Genomic DNA, 6,237 nt, shown 5'->3' with positions numbered 1-6,237 from the left:
AGTTTTCTGAACATTTCGAAAACCTGTAGTTCTGCATCTGCCAGGAATGAATTCATTCTGAGTCTGATGTGCTGGGGATCATCTGTAAGGGTTTCATCTGTGGCCAGGCCACAGGTACCAGTGTTTGGGTTGTATTTCCCCTGGCACGGTGCTGCCGGGGCTGCTGTCAAGCAGATTTGGGTCTCGGCTACCTGAATTTGTTTTCCAGCCTTTGTTCTCCTGGCGGTGTTTTGTGCCCATCCCATCCTGAGCGAGTCCACGGAGCGGATCTGGCTGCCGAAGCACCCGGCTGGAAAAATCCGTCTTATAAAAATCAGCTGAACCCAGGGATGAGCCTGGGGCTCCGCCACACCGATGGGGAGAGTTCAGCAGAGCCCAGTCAGCCCCAGTGGCCGCTGTCGCAGAGCAGTTCCCAGAGGAAAACCCCGAGGAAGCTGCTCTGGGCCAGGCCGTGCCTGCAGGAGCTGCTCCGACTTGCCGGGCAGGCAGCAGAGAGAGGCTTCCAGGAGAGATTTATGGTGCCTGTGAGAGGCACAGTGGGCACACACGGAGGTGGCCATGTTTGGAAGATGCCTCCTGCTGAAAGTGTCCAGATGGGGGTTTAAGGGCCTCTTTTTGCACAAGAAAGTTACAAAAATATATAGAGGCAGGTGTGGTGGATCTGAAGAAAGCATGCAAATACTCAAGGAACCCAAGCACACGCATCTGGCAAAATATCCTATATTCTCCCAAGAGACCAGCACAACTTCCCACGGCAAAGCACTTTTTAGCCTTTTTACTAAGGGGACACAGAGCAAAAAGTCCCGGTGAAAGGGGAGTGTGGCTGTAGAGAGGGAAAACCTCCTCCCCCTGCTTCACCTGTCCATCAGCTTCTCAAAGCCCCATGCATGGGAGGTCACCAGCAGTGCAAAGGCCAGGACGAAACAACCCCAAACTCTCTGAAGATCTGGGGAATTGAGGCCTGTGTCTGCCGGGGATGGATGAATAATTGAGATTTGGCCACAGGACACCTGCCTACCCCTCCAGATCCTGGGCAGCAGCCAGGAAAATCCATGGGTGAAGTTGGGTGGGCACCGGGGAGGAAATCGGGTGTAAAATTGGGGTAAGAGGTTCTTCCTGCACCAGTCATTGCTTTGTACTGTGGGGACGAGGTGAACAGGGTGATTCGGGCAGGAACTTCCTTCCACTCGACTCAAAGGTTGCATTAAGTCACCATGGCGTGGTTCAGCAGAAGCCGGCACCGGTGTAACCAGCACCGTGTTACCCATCTCAGCGCCTCGGACGAGGCAGCAGCGCCGTTTGCTGCTTCTCCCGTTGGGTTCAGTTTCTTCTTGTTTTTTTTTTTTTTTTTTTTTTTTTTTTTCCAGGAGCCAAACCCACGTCAGGGAGAAAATATTTGGCCCCCGTGCCCAGCAGCCAGCTGTGTTTGCTTAGCAAGGGCTGGGCTGCAGGGTGCAGGTGTGGGTGCCACAGCAGAGGAGATCCTCCGGGGGCCGTCGGCACCACTCACAATCTTGGTCATGGCTCCTGATGGCTCCAAATGGGAAAATCTGAAGGGAAGGGAAGGGAAAAAAAAAACACGGGATTGAAATGTTGGGGAAGGGGGAAGGTGCCACATCCTCACCCCGCAGAGCGTCCCCTCGCTGGGAGTGGCGCGGCAGAGCCCGTACGTCTGCAGAGTCCTTGTGGCACCAACCATGGGCCCTCAGAGCATTACCTGCAGCTCACCGGGTGGCTTCAGGGGGCGTGCTGAGGCTGAGCCAGAAAGCAGGGATGGGCCCAGCTGTGGGTTTGGGCATTTTGGGGAGCCCCCCTTTCACCTCACGCCTGCGAGTGGGGCCCGAAGGCAGCAGCAATAAATCGTCATCATCCCTGCTGCCCCAGGCAGGAGAGGCAGCATCCTCCTGCTTCTAACACCGAGGGCTCGCACGGCTGAGCTCATTGGGAAAGGCCTCTTCCAACGAGCTTTAGTCCGAGCAGGATTTCGTCTCGCTGCAGGCATTAACATTTTTCGGATATTATTCTCCACCGTCACCTGACCCAGGGAGACGTTCCAAGGCGTTTTTGATGCCTGCATGTTTTTTTTCCTCTTCCCGGAATAGTGCAGGGCTCAATAACAAAATAAAACACACAAAAGGGGCATTCGCAGGGTCAGGAAAATTCCAGGTCTCCAGAAAGGTGGGAGAAGCGCCGAGCCGCGCCGCCCGCCGCGTGTTTATTTAACTCAGGAAACGATGGCCGAGAAAGCGCCGGTGCCATTGAAGCCGGGATGTGCATTGTGCCGATTTGGTTCGCCACTCTGGTTCCCCGCTAAGGGCACTGGGGGGGGGGAACAAAGCAGCCAGTGCCCCCGCTGGGCTGCTCCAGCTCGGCCACATGGACGTCAAGCAGCAAAACCGCCTGGAAAATGCCAAACTGGAGCCTGGTGGTGCGAGGAGGAGGAGGCAGCGGTGGGGATGCTCTTCATCTGCTCCAGCATGAAGTCATTTCCCTGCACCGACCTTCCCAGAAGCCATGGGAGCTAACAGTGTGGTTCACAATAAAATATGATCATTTTGCACATTTTCAGCTGTTTTGCCAGGAATACAGCTTTAGCGGGGCATTTTCTGGGTGCCCAGGCACGGTATTTCCCTGGATCCCTAGGGGAATGTCAGATCAGGCTGCTTTTCGTCCTCCAGCACTGCGCAGAGCATGGCGCTTTTTGGCTCTCGGGAATATTTTTGGCCTCTTTGAAATACATTTGACCCGAGCACAACTTTAAATGCTAATTTAAAGGCATCACTTTCTCAAGGTGGGGTTTGTCAGAGACACTCCTCGCTCCTGGCAGAGGGAATGTGTGAGGGGCAATATTGGTTCAGAAATGGGGAAAAACGCTTTCAAAATCTTAACTTCGGATTTGGATGCAACAGCTTTCCTCCAAGGAGGCTAGACAAGCCTAATTATGGCATGTATTTAAAACCTCATGCTTAATTACTATTATTGCAAAGAGTGTGTGGATCCCTCAGCAGTAGAAGAAGGAAACCAAAGGTGACAGACGTAGCTTGAGCAGCTTTCTGAGCTAACCTGATGAGGAACGCTGGAGGAAACACGTGGGAAATAAACAACATTTATGAAGCAGGATCCAAAAACATGTCGAAAAGATCATTACGGCCACAAAAAGAAGAGCTCTGGGGCACGAGCTCTTGCACAGCCGCGGGTGGGGGTGCTGGGGCAAGGGGGCGGGGGGGATGCTGCAGCCAGGGCCTGATCCTGCACACACTGGGACTGGGGCACGGGGGGAGCCACGGTGGCACATGAAGAGCTTCTGCGCTGCAAGCGTGGGCTATCTTTAGGCCAAATATCTTTAGGCTGGTGCTATCTAGCCTTGTGCTGCAAAAATAACCCTCTCCGGGGGCCCCATGCTGCAAAACCCGCTCACACCGGGGGCCCTGCAGTGCAGAAATTCCCGTCTCCAGGGACCCAGCGCCGCGAGAACGCCTCTCCCTGGGGGCCCCGTGCTGCAAAAGCATCGCTCTCTCCAGGGGCTCAGCACTAAAAAAAGTTGCCTGAGCTCCCTGAGGGCCCCCACTGCAAAAATGTGTCTGCTGGGGGACTTCACCCTGCAAAAGTCTCCAGTGAGACCCCAGCTGCTTGTGCAAGGCAGAGGTGGGTGTAGGGGAGCCTTGCGAGAGCCAGGGGGGACCGGCCCCGGCAAAGGCTTTTCTGCACCAGAGGGAGATTTTCAGCTCTCTCCCCAGCATGAAATCTTCCTTTTCTTTTCTTTTCTTTTTTTTTTTTTTTTTTTTCTGAAATACCAGCCTGGGGATCAAGTTCTTAGCAGATTAGCTCAGAAGAAATCACACGGGGATAAAAATATAGGTAATGCCCATTTTGCTGGTTTTCACACCGGGGCAGAGTTATAGGGGCAAGGATGAGAGGACAGGCTCAAGCCCTTGTCCCCTCACCATCGGGCAAGCAACACGGCACTGCCTCCCCATCTGCCTCCTCTCCAGGAGGCACTGGGAAGGGATTCAAGCTGCCACGTGCAGCACCGTGGGATGGGAGCCCTCCCACAACATTCAGTGTGCACGGCAAGAGATGAGGCTTTAGCAAATCTCAGACCCCTTTTTGCAAACTTTTCCTTAAACCAAGGCCCCTTTTCTGGCAGCTGGGGTCCCTTATTGCAGACCTGGGGCCCCATTCTGCACACCTGAGGCTCCTTTTTGCAAACCTGGGACCAGCTTTTGGTAACTTGGGGACTCTTTTTGCAAACCGGGGCTCCTTTTCTTAAATCCAGAGTCCCTTTTCTTAAAGCTGGGGGCCCTTTTTGCAGTCCTGGGGGCCCTTTTTGCAAATGTGGGGCCCCATTCTGCAAACCTGAGACCCCTTTTTGTGAACCTGTCACTGGATTTTGGTAACCCGGGGCTCCTTTGCACAAATCCAGACCCCCTTTTGGCTCACCCACAGTTCCTTTTTGCAAAGGTGAGTCCCATCTTACAGTCTCTCAGCATCTGGGGAGCAAAGCCCAGGGGATTTTAGTCTTTTCAGAGGTTTCCTGCTTTTCTTTCAGCTCTCGGGAGCCCCTTTGAGCCACTGTTAGTGCTGGGCAGCTCTTCCCCTTTGGCCAGGCATCGCTTTGCAAAGCACTTCTGCTTCCTCTGTGAAAAGCAGGAGGGCTGCAAAGTTTATTGCCTGCAAGTCCTGCACTCAGCAGGACGTCTCGGTGGCTTTAGCATGAAATATATTTGGTGTGAGGGCTGCATCCAACCCCAGAGGGATGTCTGCAGCTCCCTTGCCTTCCTGGGCTGCAAAGAACGGTTTTGTGGCCCCGTTTTCAAGCGGGACCAAGCAGGACCCAGCACTTGGTGTTGCCTACAGAGGGTTCAGAGGTGTCCTCACCCCCCAGAACCCTCACTGCTGGTGCCCTAAGAGGCTTTTGGCACCCCCAAAAAATCCCGTAGCCCCAAATGCACTTTGTTTTTTGTGGCCAAGCTTAAAAAACATAAATCTCTTTGCTGGCTTCACACCATCCATTGGTATTCCCGGGGTTGGTCTGGAGGGCACAAACACTTTCCAGACATTTCCAGGAAGGGCAAAATCTTGTTTCACCCTTAAAACCCACAAAACAGAGCCTGAAAGCTGCGGTAGGGTCTTTGAGGGCAGTGTTACGCAGCACAACTGCGATAAAGCCAGGCCAGGGATTTAGGGGCACGTGCCCCCACGCTGGGCACGCTGCCGGCCCGGGGGTGTCAGCAGGAAATATTTCAGAGTATCTGTAGTTTGATTTCCCCCATTAATGAATAGGGAGCCTATTCTTTGCGGGGAGCTGGCAGGGATTAAGCTGGAGGCAGCTCAGCTCCAGGCTCAGCGCTCGCTGCCGAAGCCTGGCCCTCCCCAGGGCAGGGGATACGAAGACAACGTCTCTGTTGGCACAAGGCACCTGCTGATGCCCCAAAATCACCCGTGATGGCTGGGAGACTTAAAAGCAGGAAAAAAAACATGCTTTGAACTTTTTCCCCATTTCTGAGCTAGCTGCTTGGCTGAAAAGAGCTGAAAAACCCACAGCGGGTGACAAAAAAGTTGAGTATTTTCTTCGCTCCAAGACTGCTCAGAGGAGTTATACTTTGCTGGGTCCACAGCCAGATGCTCATCTTTGACATAGAGATTTAGCCAAAAATTATCCACATTGATCCCTGTTTATCAGTGCTGGCATCCTGATACGTTTGCTCTGCCCAAAGCAAGGAGCATCCCCTATTTTTTCCCTGTCTGCTCCATTTGACTCCCATCCTTCCCTACATGTTGGGGCTCTGTTTCCAACCCCTGCTCCTCACCACGGGCTGCAAAAATCACAAACACAGCTTAAATCACCTCAGAGTTCTCTTGGGTGTTGGGGTGGACCCAAAGCATTAGGCACCTTCGGGGGGCTTTGAGGCTGGGCTTTGCCATTTTTACACTTCTTTCCCACACTCCAAATTCAACGTATGGAATTTGTGCCTGTTCAAACGAGGGTCGGCTGGAATGGATGTAGTTTTTTTTTTTTTTTTTATGTTAGAGACTGCACATTTCTCCTGCTGGTGCAAAGGGCTGGAAAATACAAAGCGACAGCTCCGCCGGCCGAGCGCCCCGGCAGCCTGTGCCCTGGCCTCCTTCCGACCTGTTGAGCTGAAATAATTTGCAGGGCTTTTGTCAGATGGCTGAAGTTACCCAGTTTGTTGTGGTCTTATTGCGACTGAGATATAAAATGCAAAGGAAAGGCGA

The sequence above is a fragment of the Cygnus atratus genome, chromosome 21 (genome assembly GCF_013377495.2).
Source record: "Cygnus atratus isolate AKBS03 ecotype Queensland, Australia chromosome 21, CAtr_DNAZoo_HiC_assembly, whole genome shotgun sequence".
Classification (NCBI taxonomy): domain Eukaryota; kingdom Metazoa; phylum Chordata; class Aves; order Anseriformes; family Anatidae; genus Cygnus; species Cygnus atratus.
The sequence above is the reverse complement of the archived record's forward strand: the minus strand, read 5'-3'. Positions refer to the sequence as shown.